At 42.9% G+C, this 24380-nt stretch overlaps 1 protein-coding gene across 4 annotated transcripts in view; it reads left to right on the forward strand.

The window, feature by feature from the left end:
* Positions 1–24380, forward strand: part of LOC111981685 (double C2-like domain-containing protein beta) — a 311631-nt gene that overhangs the window by 180379 nt on the left and 106872 nt on the right. The window lies entirely within an intron of this gene.

Below are 24380 nucleotides of genomic sequence, written 5' to 3' on the forward strand. Positions count from 1 at the left end.
TCAGCCCAAGGGCACAATTGCCACAAGGCATCGATTTTTTCCCCCGGCATTACAGCCACACAAGCGGGCATTGAAGGCCTGCTGCCCGGTTAAATTAGTGAAATTCGAGGCCTGCGCCCGGTTAAATTGTGTTTGAGAGCATTTTTTTACCCTAAATTGTTAAATGAGTGAGAAATAGATGTCATTGTTGCAATAGTTTGTGAGTGGGCAACATATACTATCATCTTAAATTTACATGTTGAATTATTTTGGCAAATAGACTTTTATATTAGCTAATTTCCCTAATGTGGACAGTTTGTTACTACTGTACCTTACCAGGTGGCATTTTCACCCCATAAAATTGAGTGGAATTACACCACCTTTTTACCCCAGATTGCTGATTTTAGTATGAAGGTTTACAGTCATCACAATGACATAAGATTGATTGCATAAAACAGATCAATATCTTTGGTTTTGTACCATTGATTTTGTTTTGCATGACTCTATAAAAGTCGCTGGCCACACACCAATATACGGATTTGACAGTCAAACTAACACTTAAATAACAGCCAACCTTTGTCACTGTTGATATCCCATGCCATGTTGTGATTTGTTGAAGTTAACTTATAGAAAAAGTGGTTTGTTCCCTATTACATGATGGCAGCCTTCCGAAATCAACATCCGAAATTCCAAATTATAGATGAAAAGCCTTCTACAAGTTTTCATCTAACCAACCATGTGTAGGTTATTCCAAATGTCCGTGTTGGCTTTGAATAGTGTTAGTTTAAACAGCACTACACCCAAATGTTTGCCCCCCTCTACTATTTATTTCAGCGTGACACCGATGGAAGTGATTAACAAAAAAAAGTGTTGCATCACACTTACCGATTTGGCGACCCACTTGAATCAAAATGAAACACTTCAAAATGTAGCTCTCTTCTAGAAATTGATGTACACATTTTTCCCAAATTCCGTGTGTTTTTTTGAGCATTGTAAATGTTTTTACAGGACGTACAACCTTAGCTCCCCCTTCGTGCGTAATTGATTTCAACGTGGTCATTTATGAGTGATTGGCACAACAGTGTAGCGTTTCTCTTTCTGGTTTGGTGACCCCCGTATCAAAATGCGCATTCCGAAATGTAGCTGACTGTGTTCAGCAGGTTGTCCTCTATCCAGTGATGTAAAAAATATCTCTGGTTTTTACAGCACATTCCACCCATGTGCAGTTTAGTTTATAAGGTAAAAAAAAAAATACAAGTAATATGATCGCTATTGTCGCACATGTATGTGTAGAGAGTACTGTATAGAGAGTACAATTTATGTGTTGGTTTTCAATATATCACAAACTGTTTATGCATAATGTTCATGCAATTTTAAAACTGTGTTTTGACATTGGGCTATTTATCAAAATGTCTTGTCGACAGGAAGCAGCAACATCATAACTTTTCAACTTACATTTTAGGAATATAAGTTGAACTTTCAACATTGCATTTTACAATTGTTTTATACATAATCGGGTAACAACTGTTGAACACGTCCAAAAATTGTGATTGATTTATTTTGATGATATACCAGAAATCACCACAACTGGTTTGCATGGCCTACAATAATACTGCACGTCTCTGGTTCTTGTCCTGTGTTTGGTAAGGACTGCACCACACCATGGTAGGAATGGAATCGGACCGAGACCACACATTTAGAGCGAACCACTGTGTGTTGTTTAGTGCGCTCCCGTGTGCCGATAGTGTTCACACCAGTCCAAACTAACAAAACTGAAGGGGAAAACGCGCCAGAGTTCGGAAAAAACAGCGTCAGCATGATTTAGCTAGTGTTTGTAGCTATTGTAGCTGTTCATGTGGATTGCAGTGAGTGAGAGGCCAAAGGAAAGAGGGCAGTATATCTCTATATGGTTAAGGCCGGGAATGGAACTGTTCATTACAGAACTGTACAGTATTTATGCAAATAGTGGATGAGTCATGCTGTACACTAATGCAATTTCCTCCTCAAGGCTTAGCTGGGGAAGTTATTGGGAGGTGAGATGGTAAATTAAGAGCATCAAGACTTGCTTATTGTTATAACCAGATAAGAAGTAGATCAACATACAGATGTAGACGGAACTGTTCAAGCAACCAGTCTAAGAATAGATAGACTAGGATAGACTAGAAAAACCATAGACTAGGATTTGCTTAGACCAGTGTCTTATGTGAGATCTCTCTGGCATGGGAAGAGGTGTTTAAGTGTCTGCCGCTTGTTTGTGACTTCAGCGCTGCAATCCATCCTAAATTGGGCTGATGCGTCTCGGAGGACTCAATCTAATATTTGTGTTGTATCCCCCCTGATGGTGGCAACCTTCTCCCCAGGCACCCAATCATCCAGGGAGATCTCTCTCTTTTACTCTATCCCTCCCTCTCTATCTATCTCCGCTATATATCTCTGGCTAATCTACAGTTGAAGTCATTTAAACTCAGTTTGTCACAATTCCTGACATTTAATTGTTGTAAAAATGCCCTTTCTTAGGTCAGTTAGGATCACCACTTTATTTTAAGAATGTGAAATGTCAGAATAATAGTAAAAGTATTTATTTCAGCTTTTATTTCTTTCATCACATTCCCAGTGGGTCAGACGTTTACATACACTCAATTAGTATTTGGTAGCGTTGCCAGAATGCGTCAGAACACGTCTCCTTCCTGAGCGGTATGAGGGCTGCGTGGTCCCATGGTGTTTATACTTGTGTACTATTGTTTGTACAGATGAATGTGGTACCTTCAGGCATTTGGAAATTGCTCCCAAGGATGAACCAGACTTGTGGAGGTCTACAATTTTTTTTTCTGAGGTCTTGGCTGATTTCTTTTGATTTTCCCATGATGTCAAGCAAAGAGGCAGAGTTTGAAGATAGGTCTTGAAATACATCCACAGGTACACCTCCAATTGATTTAAATGATGTAAATTAGCCTATCAGAAGCTTCTAAAGCCATGACATAATTTTCTGGAATTTTCCAAGCTGTTTAGAGGCACAGTCAACTTAGTGTATGTAAACTTCTGACCCACTGGAATTGTGATACAGTGAATTATATGTGAAATAATCTGTCTGTAAACAATTGTTGGAAAAATTACTTTAACAAGAAATTTGTGGAGTGGTTGAAAAAATGAGTTTTAACCTATCTAGGACTGGTAGAACTGTTTATTATGAGTATTTCTGTGATTTGATGTGGCTCTGTGCAAATTCACGGGATGTTTTGGAGGCGAAGCCAAATGTAAACAGATTTTTGGATATAAGTATGAACTTTACCGAACAAAACATACATGTATTGTGTAACGAAGTCCTATGAGTGTCATCTGATGAAGATCATCAAAGGGTAGTGATTCATTTTATCTCTATTTCTGCTTTTTGTGACTCCTCTCTTTGGCTAGAAAAATGGCTGTGTTTTTCTGTGACTTGGCGCTGACCTAACATAATTGCCTGGTATGCTTTCGTCCTAAAGCCTTTTTGAAATCAGACACTGTGGTGGGATTAACAACAAGTGTATCTTTAAAATGATGTATAATACTTGTATGTTTGAGGAATTTTAATTATGAGATTTCTGTTGTTTTGAATTTGGTGCCCTGCACTTTCACTGGCTGTTGTCAAATCGATCCCGTTAACTTCTTGACACACGGATCCCTTTAGCGGGATCATTTTCATAAACAACCGCTGAATTGCAGAGCGCCAAATTCAAAAAAAATATCCCAAAAATGTAGAATCATGAAATCACAAGTGAAATATACCAAAACACAGCTTAGCTTGTTGTTAATCCACCTATYGTGTCAGATTTTGAAAATATGCTTTACAGCGAAAGCAATCCAAGCRTTTGTGAGTTTATCAATCACTAGACAAAACAGTAAGAACAGCTAGCCGCAAATTAGCTTGGTCACGAAAGTCAGAAAAGCAATAAAATGTATCGCTTACCTTTGATAATCTTCGGATGTTTGCACTCACGAGACTCCCAGTTACACAATAAATGTTATTTTTGTTCGATAAAGATTYGTTTTATAACCAAAAACCGCCATTTGGTTTGCGCGTTATGTTCAGAAAACCACAGGCTTGTTCCGGTCATGAAAGGCAGACGAAAATTCCAAAAAGTATCCGTAATGTTCGTAGAAACATGTCAAACGTTTTTTATAATCAATCCTCACGTTGTTTTTAACATACATAATCGATAATATTTAAACCGGACGGTAAACTATTCAATACTACAGAGAAAGAAAATGTCGAGCTCCATCTCTCGCGCGCAGGAACTAATCAAAGGACACCTGACGCGTTTTGAAAAATCTCGCTCATTTTTCAAAATAAAAGCTTGAAACTATATCTAAAGTCTGGTCACAGCCTGAGGAAGCCATTGGAAAAGGAATCTGGTTGATACCCCTTTAAATGGAGGAGGGGCAGGGCAACAGAACAGGGATTTTTCCAAATAAAAGGCACTTCCGGGTTGTATTTCCTCAGGTTTTCGCCTGCAAAATCAGTTCTGTTATACCCACAGACAATATTTTGACAGTTTTGGAAACTTTAGAGTGTTTTCTATCCTAATCTGTCAATTATATGCATATTCTAGCATCTGGACCTGAGAAATAGTCCGTTTACCTTGGGAACATTATTTTTCCAAACATAACAATTCTGCCCCCTAGCTGAAAGAGGTTAACRGGCTTTCAGCCGTAAGAAGTTAATGATGAGCTTGGAGGGTACTATGGTGTTGAATGCTGAGCTATAGTCAATGAACAGCATTCTTACATAAGTATTCCTCTTGTCCAGATGAGATAGGGTAGTGTGCAGTGCGATGGCTATTGAATTGTCTGTGGATCTATTGGGGCAGTAAACAAATTGAAGTGGGTCTAGGGTATCATGTAAGGTAGAGTTCATATGATCCTTGACTAGTCTCTCAAAGCCCTTCATGATGACAGAAGTGAGTGCTACGGGGCAATAGTCATTTAGTTCAGTTACTTTTTCTTTCTTGGGTACAGGAACAATGGTGGCCATCTTGAAACATGTGGGGACATCAGACTGGGATAGGGAGAGATTGAATATGTCCRTGAACACTCCAGCCAGCTGGACTGCACATGCTCTGAGGACCCGGCTAGGGAGGCCGTCTGGGCCGGCAGCCTTGTGAAGGTTAACACGCTTAAAATGTCTTACTCAYGTCGGCCACGGAGAAGGAGAGGGTGCACATGGAGGGAAGATATGATGGAGGGTGTGTAAGGATGAGAGAGATGGAGATGTGGAAGGGATAGAGAGGGTGAGATGGATATAAAGAGCAATAGGTGGAAGATGGAGGGATATGGAAGAAGGGATAGAGATGGGGCTACATAAGGAGGGAAAGATAAAGATAGGATAAGAAAACGTAGGGACTCGAGAGCAGAAAAAGGAGACAGCAGGAGAAATGGAGATAAAGAAAGGATGGAGGGTGAGATATGGAGGACGGAATAAAAGGTGTTTGAGAGAAAAGGAGATACAAAATAAGGTAGTAAGGATGGGAGAGCAAGAGAAGGAGAGAGCAAGAGTGAGAAAGCAAGAGACGGTGATGGAGAGAAAGGGGAAGGGAAGGGGAGCATGGCAAAATCTCATTCGCTTTGCCAAAACCATTAAAGGTCTTATCCAAACCGTGTCAGAATTTAGCCCTGCCTTCATAATGCACCTTATGCACTCAGTCTTCTCAATCAATGCAGTACAGTATGTACAAAGAGCCATGTCGCTTCCCGGGCCCAGTACAATAGGGCAGTGGTTCCCAAACTGTGGGTCGGGAGCCACTTGTGGTTTACGGCAGAGGTGCAGGTGGGTCGCGGGATGACATTTTTTGTTATTTTGTGATTTTTATACATTTTCGGCATGGAAAAACAATTTCAGTGTATACTTAAACAACTAAAACCAAATAGAATGTGTGTAGAAATGATAATGGACCAATATTTTTTTTATAAATGCCTCGAATCTTTGAAAACTTCAGAGACAATCAGTCACACATTGTTTTTGTTATGTTTTTTTGTGTAAGAACACAGCATTAGCCATGTCAAAATGAGTATGAATTTTGAATTTGTTAAAATCTGCAGCGTTTTCTCTCTGCCCCATGGAAAAATGTATAGAATTGCAGAAACATTTTGCTTCAAACGGCAACATTTTATTTCAGCTCCATGACAAAATGTGTAGTATTGCAGGAAATTAGCTATAAAAAGACAAAATATTCTCTCCACGGCAAAGATTGTATTTTTTWAAACGTATTCTTTGGTCTGTGTATGTTTTTTCACCGTATGTTTTTCGCGACTGAAAATACATCAATTGGTGGGTCACGAAGCAAAACAGTTTGGGAACCCCTGCTATAGGGAGCAGTCTCAGGTGAGAGAGGGATTTGAGCAACCAGGGACATACAGTAAAATCCTATTAAGACTCTTATCTGCCAGCTGTCATCTGATAATGACTGACTGAGGAGTTCAGTGTTCTCCTACCATGGTCACCCTCAGGCTAACATAACTAGCCCGAGTCCAGACTAACCACATTACGGGGCTGTTATTTGTTTACTCTGTCCATGTTTATGAGCACTTCCTGTGCAACGTTTTACTAGCAACGGATATGTCTTTTTACCTCCCGCCGCCACAATGGCCATTAAAACGCCGCTACCCCCCACAAAATGGACCCATTTGCCATCTGGGGGTGTCGGCAGTGGGGCCCGGATATTTYCGTTTTGTGTTTGCGTCTCTGTGTTTACATGGACGTGTTGGCTAGTGTGTGTTTTGAGTGCTTTGTTTGTGCACGGCGTGCAAGTGTGTCACAGCTCCATCGGTCCAGTTTGTAAAATGCTAATGTCCACATTCACGCACCACAGTGGGGGACGAGTGTTTATGTGGCACAAGGGAAGAGCAGATGTTGATGCAGTTTACTGCACACTAAGAATTTGTGCGATCGATATTATGAGTTTTAGCCAGTTTTTCCTATTTTGTTGCATTACAACCTGTAATTTAAATWGATTTTTATTTGGATTGTATGTAATGGACATACACAAAATAGTCCAAATTGGTGAAGTGAAATGAAAAAAATTACTTGTTAAATTATTATATATTTTTTTACAGAAAGGTTGTGCGTGCATATGTATTCACCCCTTTACTATGAAGCCCCTAAATAAGGTCTAGTGCAACCAATTACCTTCAGAAGTCACATAATTAGTTAAATAAAGTCCATCTGTGTGCAATTTAAGTGTCACATGATCTGTCACATGATCTCAGTATATATACACCTGTTCTGAAAGGCCCCAGAGTCTGCAACACCACTAAGCAAGGGGCACCACCAAGCAAGCAGCACTATGAAGACCAAGGAGCGCTCCAAACAGGTCAGGGACAAAGTTGTGGAGAAGGACAGATCAGGGTTGGGTTATAAAGAAATATCAGAAACTTTGAACATCCCACGGAGCACAATTAAATCCATGATTAAAAAATTGAAAGAATATGGCACCACAACAAACCTGCCAAAAGAGGGACGCCCACCAAAACTCACAGACCAGGCAAGGAGGGCATTAAACAGAGAGGCAACAAAGATACCCAAGATAACCCTGAAGGAGCTGCAAAGCTCCACAGCGGAGATTGGAGTATCTGTCCAGTCCATAGGACTAGTTTAAGCCGTACACTCCACAGAGCTGGGCTTTACGGAAGAGTGGCCAGAAATAAATAAGCAACAATGTTTGGTGTTCACCAAAAGGCATGCATGCGGCAGACTCCCCAAAAATATGGAAGAAGGTACTCTGGTCAGATGAGACTAAACTGTATCTTTTGGCGCAAACCCAACACAAAATAGGAAAAATGCCAAGGGGGTGAATACTTTTGCAAGGCACTGTAGGTCCACCCACTTGGCAGCCAGGCCCACCCTAGGAAGGTGTTTTTAATTGTACACTCAGTGTATAGGGTGAAAGTAGAGCACAATATAGGGTTCCAATTGGGACACGTTGTTTTCCTGTATTAACTTGAACAATGACAAAGTAGGCAAACGGCACGTTGAAAGACAGCTGTGCAAATGTATTCCTCTTATTTCTCCTCCAAACACCATCCATGAAGCATGGTGGTGGCAGCATCATACGGTGGGGATGTTTTTCATCGGCAGGGACTGGGAAACTGGTCAGAATTGAAGGAATTATGGATGGCGCTAAATACAGGGAAATTCTTGAGGGAAACCTGTTTCAGTCTTCTAGAGAATTGAGACTTCCAGCAGGACAATGACCCTAAGCATACTGCTAAAGCAACACTCGAGTGGTTTAAGGGGAAACATTTAAATGTCTTGGAATGGCCTAGTCAAAGCCCAGACCTCAATCCAATTGAGAATCTGTGGTATGACTTAAAGATGCCTGTACGTTAGCGGAACCCATCCAACTTGAAGGAGCTGGAGCAGTTTTGCCTTGAAGAATGGGCAAAAATCCCAGTGGCTAGATGTGCCAAGCTTATAGAGACATACCCCAAGAGACTTGGTGGCTCTACAAAGGTGGCTCTAGAAAGTATTGACTTTTGGGGGTGTGAATAGTTATGCAACGCTCAAGTGTTCAGTTTTTTTGTCTTGTTTTTTCACAAKAAAAAATATTTTGCAACTTCAAAGTGGTAGGCATGTTGTGTAAATCAAGTGATACAAATCACCAAAAAATCCATTTCAATTCCAGGTTGTAAGGCAACAAAATAGTAAAAATGTCAAGGGGGGTGAATACATTCGCAAGCCACTGTAGGCCACTTTCAGTAGCTCAGACCCATAAATGGTGCTCAGTGTGCTTATGGAGTTAAAGTACCTGGATTCACGTTCACGGTACCTCACACATTTTCCCTCGCTGCTCTTCCAAATGTATTTTCAATCATAAATTGTAACGTCCTGTCAAACCCTACTGATCACATCCTTTTACATCTTTTACATCAAGACAACAAACATGAACTGTCTGCTCATTCATCAGGGCTTTAAATGCGATTTAATGTTTTGACCTTAACCACTGGGTCATGATACATTATGTAGCCTAAGGTATTTTTCTCCGCCCTCAGCACCCCTACTTCCCGCAGCTATGCACACACACCCTCCCTCTTCATTTACAATCATCACAGCACTCGTAAACCCTAATCCCTCTAACATGCTGACTAGAATTGGCATGCACATGCATCCGCCATCGTGCGCATATTGATTTTGTCAACCACACCAATAGCAATCAGGACATGCAGGGTGAAATATCAACGAACTCTGAACCAACTATATTAATTTGGGGGCAGGTCGAAACACATGAAACATTCAAGGACATTTAGCTATCTAGCTTGCTGTTGTAAGCTAATTTGTCTTGGAATATAAACAGTGGGTTGTTATTTTACCTGAAATGCACAAGGTCCTTTTTTTCTGGATCCTTGTTGAATTTTGAGTCACACAAAATCGTGTGTTCTCTACTCTTGACAAATAATCCACAGATAAACGGAGAAATCTAGTTGGTTTCTAGTAATCTCTCCTTCATCTTCTGTGGACGTTATATGGCGGTTGGCAACCAACTTTAACGTGCCTTAACGCTACCAACTGGACTGGAGTGTGGACCTCAGTTCATCTTTCAATCACCCACATGGGTATATTCTCCTAAAAAACAATGAGGAGATGTGAGTGGTGGGACTTGCAGTGCATCATGCGTCAAAAATAGAACCAAGTTCTGTTTCAGCGCCTGGCTACACAGATGTCCGTTGATGCGTGCGAACAGTTTGGATGAAATGATTAAATAACATGTATGTGTACCTTTATTTTGCAATGCTCGCGCACACAACACGGGCGGTGTGGTCAGCTTGTAATAGTTGGGATCTGAGGTTGGATGGTTGGTACTAAAAACACAGAGTGGCACGGTGTGATGTGGGGTGGCGTGCATCTCCCGCTGTGGAAGGATCAGTCCCACYCCACTGTATCTGTGTCTGATTACTGTTATCAGGTATTAGGGACAGCCACCTGCCTCTCCCTCAAGTGTTACCCAGCATGAGGGGCTGAACCATAGAATTACATTCAGTAGTACAGTATAGAAAAGACAGGAATCTACCCCTTAGAAGTCTCATGTGGCCCAACAGGTTTGGGATGCAAGTGGATGTTGCTTTGTGTGTGCATGATGCATAGAACACTGGAACATATTGTGGTAGGCTAAAATTGGTTGAACACTGCACATTAATCCAATAAGTATGACTGTCATTACCATTATCCTAAAGGGACTTAAAGCCCACAATATATTCATTCTTACAATGTAAAAGCTTCGTGAATCATCCCGGAATGTGGACTGCGCCCGGAATCGTAGCTCCTTGTGAGACCATATCAAATCAAATTGTATTTGTCACATGCGCCGAATACAACAGGTGTAGTAGACCTTACAGTGAAATGCTTACTTACAAGCCAGCAATGCAGTTTTAAGAAAAAATAAGAAATAAAAATATATAGTTATGGGAACTATGCGAACTTCACTAGCAAAATGCAAAGACAAATCGATGTGATAAAAGTGTCCGTGAGAGGTGCCATCTTCCGAAATGAATCTATATTCAATGTTACTGAGTCATCACTATCTAATTCACTGAATTGCTATGATGTGAAAGGGTGGTGAAATGTATATGCTATTGTGTCAGAGAACTCCCATGAACCCTCTATATTCATAACATTAATGGAGCGTTTACTAGATGCTGTCTCTTTGACTCGACCCAGTCGCCCAGTCTGCCTTTTCACACCAATTAGTTATCTATCTCACTTTCTCTCTCCCTCCCTCCCTCACTTATTCCCCCCCCCCCTCATCTCCCTCTACCCCTGCTTCTCTCTCTTTCTCACTTCCCACTCCTTTCTCTCTCCTTTATATCTCTCCCACTATGTCCATCTATTCTTCCTCTGCTCCTTCCTCCCCTCCCTCCCTCGCTCTCGGAGGGTACCTCATTAAACACGGAAGGGCTTCTCCGCCCGGCAGTCACATGCCACACAGCGGCAGCGACATCTGTCTGAGCACGACAAAATTTGAGACATTTTACCAAGAGAGGAGACCTGGGCCTGAGGCTCAAGGATTGGAGTTAAGATGACCACTAGCACTGGTTGTTGTACACTCGTCTATAGTTAGACAATGGGGTTATCACCGAAACTAAACAGTGTTGTGTAAGAACATTGTCCGATTTGGGTCATTTTCCAGCGAGGCTTTCATTGTTGTGATTACTTACAATGTTGTGAGGAGTAGAGTGTTGGCTGAGTCATTGTAGCTCAGGAGGACCCAAGCTCTAGATGATGAAGTGGATGTGTCTACTCACAACAGATACTCGTGACAATTCGCTGCAGTGGAGCCCAGTCTTAATCTGAAATTGGACTTTATCATTTCTCCATCTTTTACATAATTGGATTTGGCCTCTGAAGGGTTAAACGGTTTGCATCCTCATGGTTTAAGGCCTGTCTGAGCGATTCCGAGTGGGAATCCAAGGACAAGGAGCGCAGGAAAAGGTGTAATCTTTTGGCAGCATTTAACCCGTGTGCCAGCTGCTATCCGGTGTTGTCGTCATTAAGAAGAATGCCAAGCCGGAAATGGGAATGCTGCCTGGTATTCAGAAGACGGCGCAGGTCACACCCATGCAGGCACATACGCAAAGGCACACAAACACACCTGACGCCTATACAGGCACAGGAACAAGGCTTGTGTGCCACCTGCTCATTCCAAAGTTGATCAGATCACACCTAAAATCACAAATCAAATAAGTCACACAAACAAACACACGGCTTGTGCCTTCACAGACGGAGGGGTTTGTCCTTTCTCCCTTTCACCGATGATGATGTTACACTAACCCGACACGCTGAGTAGGATTATAGCATTGTGTAATGTGTCATACGTTAAATATTACCAGTGTAGGGCTTTTATCGCTCTCGTTTTAACCTGGCCTTCTGTTTCGATGCAGCAATTCAAATCAAATCAAATTGTATTTGTCTCATGCACCAAATACAACATGTGTGGACTTCACAGTGGCAGGCTTACTTATGAGCCCTTTCCCAATGATGCTGAGTTAAAAAATATGAAAACAAATTTAATTTGGATAGTCCATCTGTAGATACTCTACGGTCTATCAGTAACATTTCAACCAACTACTGTATCTACTAACCCTAACCTTAACCCTTATCCTAACCCTAAACTTAACCCTAACCCTTATGTTTATTCTGAACCTAACCCTAACTGTAACCTGTAGAACATCTACAGATGGAACATTTGGACTATCCAAATAAAGTGTGACCCAATGTGCAGGGCTACGAGGTATTATAGGTAGATATGTACATTTAGGCAGGGTATAGATAATAAAAAGATGCACTGCTCTAGGTCGATGACATTTTCAAGCTACATTTACACTTTGAATACCCGGCATTAGACCGCCACAGCGTCATTAGCCAGACACTAATGTACGTTCACGTTCCTGTGTTGTTTGTGCCTCATTCAGATCCCATTTCCTGCAAAGACAGTGCGGGCCGGTGAGCGAGCAACCGTTGCCAGCCACGGACCTTCGAGCTTCCGCAGGACTCGTAATTGCGTAATTGAGTGGAAAAATTAGGATTTGCACCTTCAATTTCCTAATGTACAGTGGCGCCCTCTCTCAATGTCAGCCTCTCATTGCAGTGAATTGGTTCAGCGTCCATTTCACCTCATACCACCTCCACCTCTTCGGCAAGAGTGTAAGGAGGACAGAGTACAGATGGAGATGGAATATCAAGCCGGAGTAGGACTGAACTCTGCATGCAGTATAACCAAAAACACCTAATAGATCTGTAGCTTTGTACTGTGTGCAAGCCCAGACCAGATAATTGTGTGGCTGCGATGTAAATCCATTGTTGTGTACCATGGACTATGACTGTTGTTGTATCAAGATGTAGGCCTTTGCATTTTCAAAGTGTTCGTGTAGAGAACTGCCTCCAACTACTGTAGGTTCTGCTGATGCCACATGTTGTAGTTCTTTGATATCAGAGGGAATTTGATCAACTGTATCTAACATGACTCAGGTTGATTGCAATTACTAGTCTTAATAGTGGACCATATTGACCAGCTGCATTGAGTCTGTGTGATGTAACGCACAAGAACCCTGTTAGTCAGTCAGTCAGTCAGTCAGCAAACACAGATTGAAGCTACTCCCCAATCGTGTCTCCAGCAACGTCAGACATAAGACCTTAGACCAGGGCTTTGTTTTGATGGACCGCACGACAGCTCTGTCAAGGTCAAAGACAGCTTTATTATTTTTATTACAAACCCAGAAATTACACTGTTTAGCCGAGAGACGCATTTGTGTAACATCTGAGCATGGTATTGGAGGGTCAAATTTCCTCCAGCGAGATGATACACAGTGGTAAGCTGCATTATAATCCCTCCAGGGGCACGTTAATACTATTCACTGGATGAGGCCCAATGGTAGTTCTGCCGGTCTGTTTGGCTAAATTTAGCTGTCACGCTGCTCCACGATTAGAGAGGCTTTGGGCCTCAGAGGGTCCTCACTAAGATTTCTAGGTTTATTCGCTGTCACGTACAGTCGCTAGTGAAAGTCTACACACCCCTTGCACAGTCTTCACATTTTGCTGCCTTAGAAGTACCTCTAAAAAGGGATACAAAATGTACCTACTGATCTACACAACCTACTCTACATTTCAAAGTTAAAGAAAATGTATAGAAAATGTGCACGGGATGCTGGCTCATGTTGACTCCAATGCTTCCCACAGTTGTGTCAAGTTGGCTGGATGTCCTTTGGGTGGTGGACCATTCTTGATACACACAGGAAACTGTTGAGCATGAAAAACCCAGCAGCGTTGATACACTCAATGGTGCAATTTTCAATCAAACATTTTAAAAGCCCTCCTCTTGGCACCAGAGACAAAATGTTGCTGTTTTAAAGCAAAATTCTACACATTTGTCATGGGGCTGAGATATTGTGCTTCATTTTCAACATGGTCTTTGTTCTGAGGGCAAAAGTTGGACCATTCAGGAACATTCAACACCTCTTAGAAAGCAATTCTGGGTTGCAGGGTTAGGTTTTCAGAAGACTACCACAGGTTTTCGTTTATCTTTTTATCTGGGCTTTGCTCCTTTCATATTTATTTTGACCCTGACAAACTCCCCAGTCCCTGCCGGTGACAAGCATACCGTACGCAATATGAATTATGAAGTTAACATTGCGAAATTGAGATTTGACTTGTATCAAGAAAAGCCTCTTGAAATTATTTTGATTAAACAACACTAAATATACTGTCTTTTTTTTCATGCAGTCTGTGTGACAACCACAGTCTGTGTGACATTTTTCACAAAAAAAGAAAACGTCAATACCACTCTCAGCTGTAATTTAATTTCCTCCGGACTACTCACCTGCACTTGCGTCATTGTCTGCTTCCTGTGAAAAACACAGCCACCCATGGCTCCCTTTATTAGAGCCTCCGAGAAGAAGTTTTACTAATCATGAGTCATATTCTCTGCCCTAAACCCGCCAGTGTAATACACCCAGTCCCACACGTTTCTAGGGTTTGGATACGCCTGGCTTCTGTTCGTTCCAACTTTAATTTGGGTATTATTCAAAGCGTTCATACATTATCTGACTGGTTCATAGGTAGTGTGTTGGTGACATAAGCAGATGGAGGAGTTGGCAGTGTTTTGAGTGTTAAGGACTTGGCAGATCTGTTGTTGTGGTGTTTTTTTCCCAGTGAGTCAGGAGAATGTCACGTGGGACGACAAAGCGTAATACGCCTGCTTTGTGCACTGGCACATACTTGTTGTGTCGCCGGGAGCAGTCACATAGATTTTTATGATAGTAGCCATTTCCTGTAGTGAAATGACCAAATCATCCTCTAGTGGTATTAATATGTTTTCTAATTTCATAATTAATAAACATCATTTTTATGCAAAAATCTGGTGTTTCTAGGTCAAACAGTTTTGTATACTTCAATCTTCTGTGATGTATATGAAGTGTCACATTGGGATGCAAACTCAAAATTGAATTTATTTCAAATCTATATCTTACATGGTACATGTGTCTTCTTTTTTTTAAGCCCAAAACCATGTGTGTGACGTGTATACTTTTGTTTCAAAGTAGATTTGTTTAAGACTACCCAGAAACACTCTTTGAGACCTTGATTTAGCACACTGCAGTAAAGGGCTAAGGACTCATCGATCGAGCATCCAAATATTCAATAGTTACAGCAACTGGGGGAAAATGCATGACCCGTTTTGGGGAGGATATATATCAGTTCTTTGGAAATAGTTTGAGGCATTGTGATTGAAGAAGGTAAGACGGAAAATAACTCTGAACCCGGGAGACAGAGTTATGTGAACGACGACTTCTTACGTCAGCTCACAAGCATTATTTATAAGCCAAGTCTCACCCGAATGCTTTTCAGGCTCTAACTTCTAAAATGCTGGACTGGGAGCTGTTCTCTCACGCCCAATATTCTAATTAGACTCCTCATTGCCTAATTCACTGCAATGGAGTAGAAACTGTATTGAACGGGTTGTTATGGGGAGTATCCTGAGTTGAGATATGCATTCAGCATTGTCCTCCTGGCTGGTTTTCTGTATTGATTCCAGGGCTCTGCCCTCCTCAGTTTTCTTCAGGAGCTGTCAGCTCAGACAGATTGGTTGACAGTGCATACTGCAGCCTCACTGTCCCTGCAAAGAGGAGATAAAGATTCAGCCCTTGCCAGGCCTCTGTATTTAACACACACATTTGCACACGTGCGCACACACACACATCAAAGCTCACAAGACTGGCATGACACATACACCTTACCAGACACCTCTAACAATACAAAAGAGGTGGCCTTGACAGACGCCTCTACCGAGACAGATTGAAAAGCACTTTCTTTCGTCCGTTTACATAACCGATCCATTCTTTTTAAGCGAGACAACAAAGGATTTTTCAAAAGCTCTGCGGGTCCTGATTTATCTGGAACTGAGTTTGGGATTATAGTGTTTCAAGTACGATAAAACCATTTGATGTGCAGAAATCAAGGATGTGTCCTAGGAGGTCAGATTTAGGTCTGTTACTGCCCATTGCATGCACCCTGAGAAAATGTGGGAAGTTATTATCTTGACAGCTGGTACAGACAGTTAGGATGTTTGTTTAGTCTGGCTCGAGCATTAAAGGCACTGAAGTATTAAAAATCCATTTGAGGTAAGATTCAGGTCTTTAACAGCCTAGGAAGCTGCAGAAATTCTGCCATTATTAGTGCTGGTGGGAAGGGACACATACAGTACGCAACCTCTTAGGAAAAAAAGGTGCTATCCCTTTTGGGTTCAATGTAGAACCCTTTCCACAGAGGGTTATACATGGAACTCAAAAGGGTTCTACCTGGAACCAAAAAGGGTTCTCCTATGGGAACAGTCGAAGAACCCTTTTGGAACCTTTTTTTCAAAGAGTGCATGTACGCACAAACTCACTTGCGCACGCACACACAATCATCTGCTGTATCCCTCGTCTAAGACATCCCAATCCTTCTCATCCTCTATCCTCTAAAGGCTAGTAAAGGCTTTATCCCATCCCCTTGGTCAGTGTATCTTAAAACAGCCAGCTGTCTTCTCCAAATCATTTACATCGAAACACACACACTAAGTGGTGAAAATCCCCAAGCTGTAGTCAATAAAGAAGGATTTTATAAATAGGCCTTAATATGAATTCTAATCTGTCTGTTGATTTAGGGGAAACCAGGTTTCTGCAAAATCAGCAGGCATCTCTTTCTTCTGTTTATTTCAACCATTAGCTGCTGGTATAGGAGCCCTTTTCTCTTCTTGGTTATTGCCTGTCTCTCAGTTCATGTTCTGTAGATATACAGTATGTGATGTATTCAGAAGGTATAGGCAGGCAGCCATTGTTGTCATGAGACAACTTTGATCTGCTGAAACAGATTATGGCAAAAAAAAGTGTGTATGTGTACAAAAATTATTAGTTACATTACTGATTTCAAATCACTGCAATGTTTGATGTTTGAATTTATTTGACTAGTGTTGAGCTCACCTAGGCAGATCCTGTGTAGTCCTGGTCAAGAGTTGAGCAGGAGACTGGAGGCTTAGAGCAGCGCTCTCGGGCAGCAAGATCTTTCTGGTGGAGACTGATGGTGTGATAGTGTGTCTGGATGTCTAGCAGTAGCCACCTCCTACTGTATTATGTGTGTGCATGTGTGTGTGTGTGTGTGTGTGTGTGTGCGTGTGTGGGTGGGCAGGCCTGTGTGTGTGCATAAATGTGCATGCGTGTACTTGTCTACATGTGCAGAGGAGCCAATGAGAGATGTTAGCCTGGGAGCCAGTCTACTTCAGCTATCAGTGAAGCTAGCATACTAACACTGCAGCTGGCCTCTTCTCACTCTGTGACCCATCTCTTGCCACAAAATAATAATTTGATTGCACTGCGTGTCACAGTGCTGTACGTCAGTGCAACTCTCCCCGTCGACAGTATGCCTGCGTCTTGTAGGTATTTTGTGCCCGAATGCTCACCAGGTTCCACACATGCTCTGTCACAGTCGAGAGGTGAGGTTCGATTGTCCCAGTTTGACATTGAGATTGATTCAATGGTCATAGTATTGTTATTTAGCAATGATGCATCTTAGTTAAGGCACAATGTTCCTTTAGCTGCTTGTTCCAGATAGTTAGACATAGAAAAGGCATTTTTAACTAGAGTTATACAAGGATAGCAAGTCCTCTTCTCTTTAGAGCCCCAGCTGAGATTCTCTCCTCTATATGGCATTTGTAGTCCATCTGCCCACAGCGCGATGAAGATTTCTGGTACTCCACCCAGGGAGTGGAAGGACAAGATCACTCAAGACATGGCTGACAAGAGTGCCTGCGTCTTGTAGCACCCCTAAGTAAAGACATTTTTACTTAGGGGTGCACTCACTTTTGTTGCCAGCGGTTTAGACATTAATGGCTGTGTGTTGAGTTATTTTGAGGGGACAGAAAATTTACACTGTTATACAAGCTGTACACTCACTACTTTACATTGTAGCAAAGTGTCATTTCTTCAGTGTTGTCAAATGAAAAGATATACTCAAATATTTACAAAAATGTGAGGGGTGTACTCACTTTTGTGATATACTGTATATATATATATATACACACACACACACACACACACACACACACACACACACACACACACACACACACACACACACACACACACACACACACACACAGACAGCTGAAGGGGTGGGTTAGGCTACTCCAAAACAAGAAAGAAACCAAACTAACATATGGGAAGCATGTATTGCTCCATCCACAGTAGGTGTAACTATTAAAAGTTACAGGTTGCTATCAATTATGGAACACTATCGATGGTGGAACACACCTCAAGATACTTGGGAGAGGAGGGGAGGTAGAATGCCATTGCAAACCCAAATAGTATGGCTCTGTCAGTAAGACTTACCCCGCAATGGGTTAACAACACCCTTTACCCCACTACTGTATCCATTAACCCATTACTGTACTTGGCCCAGTGCCTTCACTCATGTGGGTCCTCTGTTCCTTCATGGTAAAGACACGGTGTGAATCTCAAGAGTCTGGAGGTGTTTTCTTTTCATCATCAGCACTGATCTGATGAGATAAGAAAGAGCAAGCAATATGGCAGAACAAATATGGGGAGCCTGATTTGACCTGTCCAGCACTGTCAGACCAGTTTGAATGAAAGAAAAAAGACCAGAAGAGAAAGATACACACACACCGAAGCCACCCATGGGTAAGACGTTGGGGGAACACATTCATAAATGTCAAAAAATAAATCATAAGAAACAAGGTTTTGAAGTGTCTGTCCTAAATCTAGGAGATATAACAAAAACTCAGGGAATATCTAGTTTTCTTTACACATTTAATTCATTAACCCGTTTTTGGGGTACGCACAATACTACCTCCATACTTTCATTCCTTGTTTAAACCAGTACTGGTTACCTTCAGATGAGTGCTGTGACATTTGTGGGGGTCGTAGAGCAAAAACCATCGTCTTCGTTAGAATCTACCCGTTCCACAGTGGGGTCCCATTAGTTTGTAGCCCAAACTGTTCGGATGCTACTAAACAGAAGTTGGCACATCGACGGTACCGACTTCAGATGAGTCTGCTGACACTTGTGGTGGACGTAGAGCAAAACGGAGGACACCATTGTGTTTGTCCTTAGAGTAAGGAGCAGGTTTCTGGGCTCGATAGCATAGATTCAAGGCATAGTTTACAGACAAAGGTAAGGTAGGATGTGAGTACATTGGAGGTAAACCTAGGCATTGAGTAATGATGAGAGAGATATAGTCTCTAGAGACGTTTAAACCAGGTGATGTCATCGCATATGTAGAAGGTGGAACAACATGGTTGGTTAAGGCATATTGAGCAGGGCTAGAGGCTCTACAGTGAAATAAGACAGTAATCACTAACCAGGACAGTAATGGACGAGGCATATTGATATTAGAGAGAGGCATGCGTAGCCAAGTGAACATATGGGTCCAGTGAGTGGTTGGGCTGACTGGGGGACACGGCGATTCAGACAGTTAGCAGGCCGATGCTAACAAGCTAACAGTTAGTAGGCCGGGGCTAAACAAGCTAGCAGTTAGCAGACCGGGGCTGGCAAGCTAGCAGTTAGCAGACCGGGGCTAGCAAGTTAGCCTTTGGGGGGCGTCGCGATGGGGGTAAGTCTGTTTTTGAAGTGCGACATTGGCGGATGCAGTGGATTGAGACGCATCCAATTCCCCAAAACATATATCTAACATATATCTAAAAACACATAACATAAACATCATTCCATCCGCTGGATGCTGCCACTGTACGGAAGGTGAGGGTGTACTCCGCAGCGGTCTGGCCATCCTGCCGAAGTTGGACTAAGCGGCAAACCCCCATCTCTGCCCTCCGGTGGATGATCGAAGACTCCTCTGAACAGAGCCATAGGAACCCAGCTCCTCCTCTCTGTAAGATGGCCGTAGCCCATTCCGACGCCTGGTCAGCAGGGAAAATAACCGTGGCAACCTTGGACCGCTCGGTGGTGGGGGCACCCATCTGATGAGCGAAAAAGAGGGAGCTCTGGAGGAGGAAGCCACTGCATTTGGATGGAGTCCCGTCATATTTRTCCGGGATGGACAAACAGGCATCCTTGACCGGTGCGGACTGCTGAATGGGCTGAGGTGCTGGGTTAACTCATGGTAGAGAATCCTCCCCTCATTCGGGTTGACGCCCTTTAAAGAAGATCTAGATGTTGAAGAACGCGGAGGACCTCATCCATCGCAGTTCCCAGATGCGCCAGCTGGTCGTGGTGTTGGCTAAGTAGGTCTTGTTCGTTGACCATCTGGGAGATGTCTCTGTTGGCTGCTGCTTCCATTTTGTGAGGCAGTATTCTGTGATGACGACGCAGGGACTCAGGAAGCAAGTGCACTCGGTGAGTTTAATTGGAACAAACAGAGTGAATACAAAAACAGGAGTAGCGTCTGAACATGAAAACAGAAACAAGAATGCCTAATGAGTGATACAACAGAGGGCTAGATAAAGGAGAGGTAATCAGGGTAGTGATGAAGTGCCTAATGATGGGGCGCAGGTGTGCGTAATAATGGTTGCCATGTGTGCTTAATGATGGGTTGCCAGGACCGGTGGTTAGTAGACAGGCGATGTCGAGCGCCGGAACGGAAGTAGATGTGGCAAGAAATGTATGAATGTAGGTCTGCTAATAATCACCGAAATGAGAGCTAGACATTTATTTTGACGCCGATGAAATATAGCCAATTTTCAGTGTTGAAGACTGGATGCGGCCCATGGGGCAAAATAAATTGCCACCGCTGCTCTACACCCACCCATTTGTTGTTCTTGAAATCATAGGGGATCAAGTCTGCCTCATACACTCCCCTGTTTGCCTGATTCCCAGTAATGCCCTGGGGTCCTGGAAGATTAAACTGTCTGGCTGACACCAGAACCATACACAAACACATACACACAAAATACATAAATGCATATATTGTAGACACATAGAGTACATGACCTCAGGAAGAGTAGCTGCTGCTTTTGCAACAGCTAATGGGGATCCTAATAAAATACCAAATAACCAATAGTTATTCAGTGTGCACACACACACTACCTCCAGACACATTGATGGACTCTGACACCAAACACACATAAATGCATGTACTGTGGACACAATGTACATACTTATTATGTGCGCACACACACACACACACACACACACGCAGAAACATCACCATTCCAGCACCTCTCTTACTTTTTCACCCATGCTGTGAAATCTGGGGATTTGCTTTCCTTCAATTTGTCCCATCTTCCAGCCCTCACTGACAACGCCCTGCAGAGGCACAGGTGCTTCGTGGTGTAAGAAGAGGAGTGATTAGTGAGGAGCTAAAGCACTGCTCCAATCAGCCGGTGGTCTACTCCATCAGATGGCAAGAACTCTGTCCCTGCTGCAGTTCTCACTTGGCAGTCTCTCAGTCTCGACCAGTCTGTCCCTAATACTCTCCATCTCTATCATTGACATGTTTTATAAGTGTGGGTGTAGGTATGTGTCCCTACTTCTATCACACCTTGACTACTGCTGTCTACAGAGCATCATGCAAATCCTATTTAGCGTCTCTATAGAACGTAGCGACAGCAGGGTAGAAATGGACTTTGCAAATCTCTATCTCCATCTTTCATTCTCTCTCGCTCTCTCTCTCTCTGTAGGTTGTTTTGGCCTCAAGCCGTAATCAGTGGTGTAAAGTGCTCAGTAGCGGTTTTGTCATGTAAATCTTGGTGGGGCAAACTCCCCCCAAAATTAATTTGTAGATGCATGCCAGCAAAGCCACTACACAACACTAAACAATACATTAATTGTCCTGTAACGGTGACAAACGGTACCCACAAACTGTTGGGACCTACATAAAGCTGTCCCAACAGCAGAGTCCCAACAGCAGAGCTTTCTTTTCAGCACCATGGGGTGAATCCTTACCACTGCTACATCTGGCAATCAGCGGAGCCTCGTCTGCCAGCAAAACAGTTAATTCAGCCTCATTTACTGCCTTTTTTTTTAAACAGCTGATATGGCTGACTTGCTTTAACAAATGTGGTTTCTACTGACAATTGAGATGTACTAATAACTATGGCATAAGGCGACAACGAGCGGATAAGAGGTCATCCTTCATTTTGATTAAGTGATGGCTATTTAACAGTCTGATGGCCTTGAGGTGGAAGCTGTTTTTCAGTTTCTCGGTCCCAGTTTGATGCGCCTGTGCTGACCTCGCCTTCTGGATGATAGCGGGGTAAAAAGGCCGTGGCTCGGGTGGTTGATGTCCTTGAGGATTTTTTGGGCTTTCCTGTGAGATCGGGTGCTGTAGGTGTCCTGGAGGGCAGGCAGTGTGCCCCCGGTGATGCGTTGGGCAGACCGCACCACCCTCTGGAGAGTCCTGTGGATGCGGGCAGTGCAGTTGCCATACTTGCCGGACAGGATGCTCTCAAGGGTGCATATGTAAACATTTGCGAGATCTTCGGGACCAAGTCAAATTTCTTAAGCCTCCTAAGGTTGAAGAGGCACTGTTGCGCCTTCACCACACTGTCTGTGTGGGTGGACCATTTCAGAATGTCAGTGATGTGTACGCCGAGGAATTAGAAGCTATTCACCTTGGATGGGGCGCTGTCCCTCTCCTGTATCCTGAAGCTCCTTCGTTTTGTTGACGTTGAGGGAGGGGTTATTTTCCTGCCACCACTCCGCCAGGGCCCTCACCTCCTCCCTGTAGGCTGTCTCGTCATTGTTGGTAATCAGGCCTACTACTGTTGTGTCATCAGCAAACTGAGTTGGAGGTGTGCGTGGCCATACAGTCATGGGTGAACARGGAGTACAGGAGAGGGCTGAGCATGCACCCTTGTAGGGTCCCTGTGTTGAGGATCAGCGTAGTGGAGGTGTTGCTGTCTACCTTCACCACCTGGGGCAGCCCGTCAGGAAATCCAGGACCCAGTTGCACAGGGCGGGGTTCAGACCCAGGGCCCCGGCCTTCATGATGAGCTTGGAGGGTAGTGTGGTGTTGAATGCTGAGCTATAGTCAATGAACAGCATTCTTATATAGGTAGTCCTCTTGTYCAGATGGGATAGGGCAGTGTGCAGTGCGATGGCGACTGCATCATCTGTGGATCTATTTGGGCGGTATGCAAATTGAAGTGGGTCTAGGCTGTCAGGTAAGGTGGAGGTGATATGACCCTTAACTTGCCTCTCAAAGCACTTCATGATGACAGGAGTGCTACGGGGTGATAGTCATTTAGTTCAKTTACCTTTGCTTTCTTGGGTACAGGAACAATGGTGGACATATTGAAGCAAGTTGGGACAGCAGACTGGGATAGGGAGAGATTGAATGCAGGGAAACTAAAATCCTTTTTACCAATTTTTTAACCTACACTACTGGTGAAAAGTTTGAGAACACCAACTAATTTAAGGGTTTTTCTTTATTTTTACTATTTTCTACATTGTAGAATAATAGTGAAGACATCAAAACTATGAAATGACACATGGAATCATGTAGTAACCAAAAAAAGTGTTCAAGAAATCAAAATATATTTTATGTTTGATTCTTCAAATAGCCACCCTTTGCCTTGATGACTGCTTTGCACACTCTTGACATTCTCTCAATCAGCTTCATGATGTAGTCACCTTTAATGCAACTGAATGAATAGGTGTGCCTTCTTAAAAGTTAATTTGTGGAATTTCTTTCCTTAATGCGTTTGAGCCAATCAGTTGTGTTGTGAAAATGTAGGGGGTATACAGAAGATAGCCCTATTTGGTAAAAGACCAAGTCCATATTATGGCAAGAACAGCTCAAATAAGCAAAGAGAAACTACAGTCCATCATTACTTTAAGACATGAAGGTCAGTCAATACTGAAAAATTCAAGAACTTTGTTCTTGAAGTGCAGTCGCAAAAGCCATCAAGCGCTATGATGAAACTGGCTCTCATGAGGACCGCCACAGGGAAGGAAGACCCAGAGTTACCTCTGCTGCAGAGGATAAGTTCATTAGAGTTAACAGCTTCAGAAATTGCAGCACAAATAAAATGCTTCACAGAGTAACAGACACATCTCAACATCAACTGTTCAGAGGAGACTGTGTGCATCAGGCCTTCATGGTCGAATTGCTGCAAATAAACCACTACTAAAAGACACCAATAAGAAGAAGAGACTTGCTTGGGCCAAGAAACACGAGCAATGGACATTCGACCGGTGTCAATCTGTCCTTTGATCTGATGAGTCCAAATTGGAGATTTTTGGTTCCAACTGCTGTGTCTTTGTGAGACACGGTGTGGGTGAACGGATGATCTCTGCATGTCTATTTCCCACTGTGAAGCATGGAAGAGGAGGTGTTATGGTATTGGGGTGCTTTGCTGGTGACACTGTCTGTGATTTATTTAAGTTCTAGGCACACTTAACCAGCATGGCTTCCACTGCATTCTGCAGC

This window comes from Salvelinus sp. IW2-2015, linkage group LG20 (assembly GCF_002910315.2).
Source record: "Salvelinus sp. IW2-2015 linkage group LG20, ASM291031v2, whole genome shotgun sequence".
NCBI lineage: Eukaryota > Metazoa > Chordata > Actinopteri > Salmoniformes > Salmonidae > Salvelinus > Salvelinus sp. IW2-2015.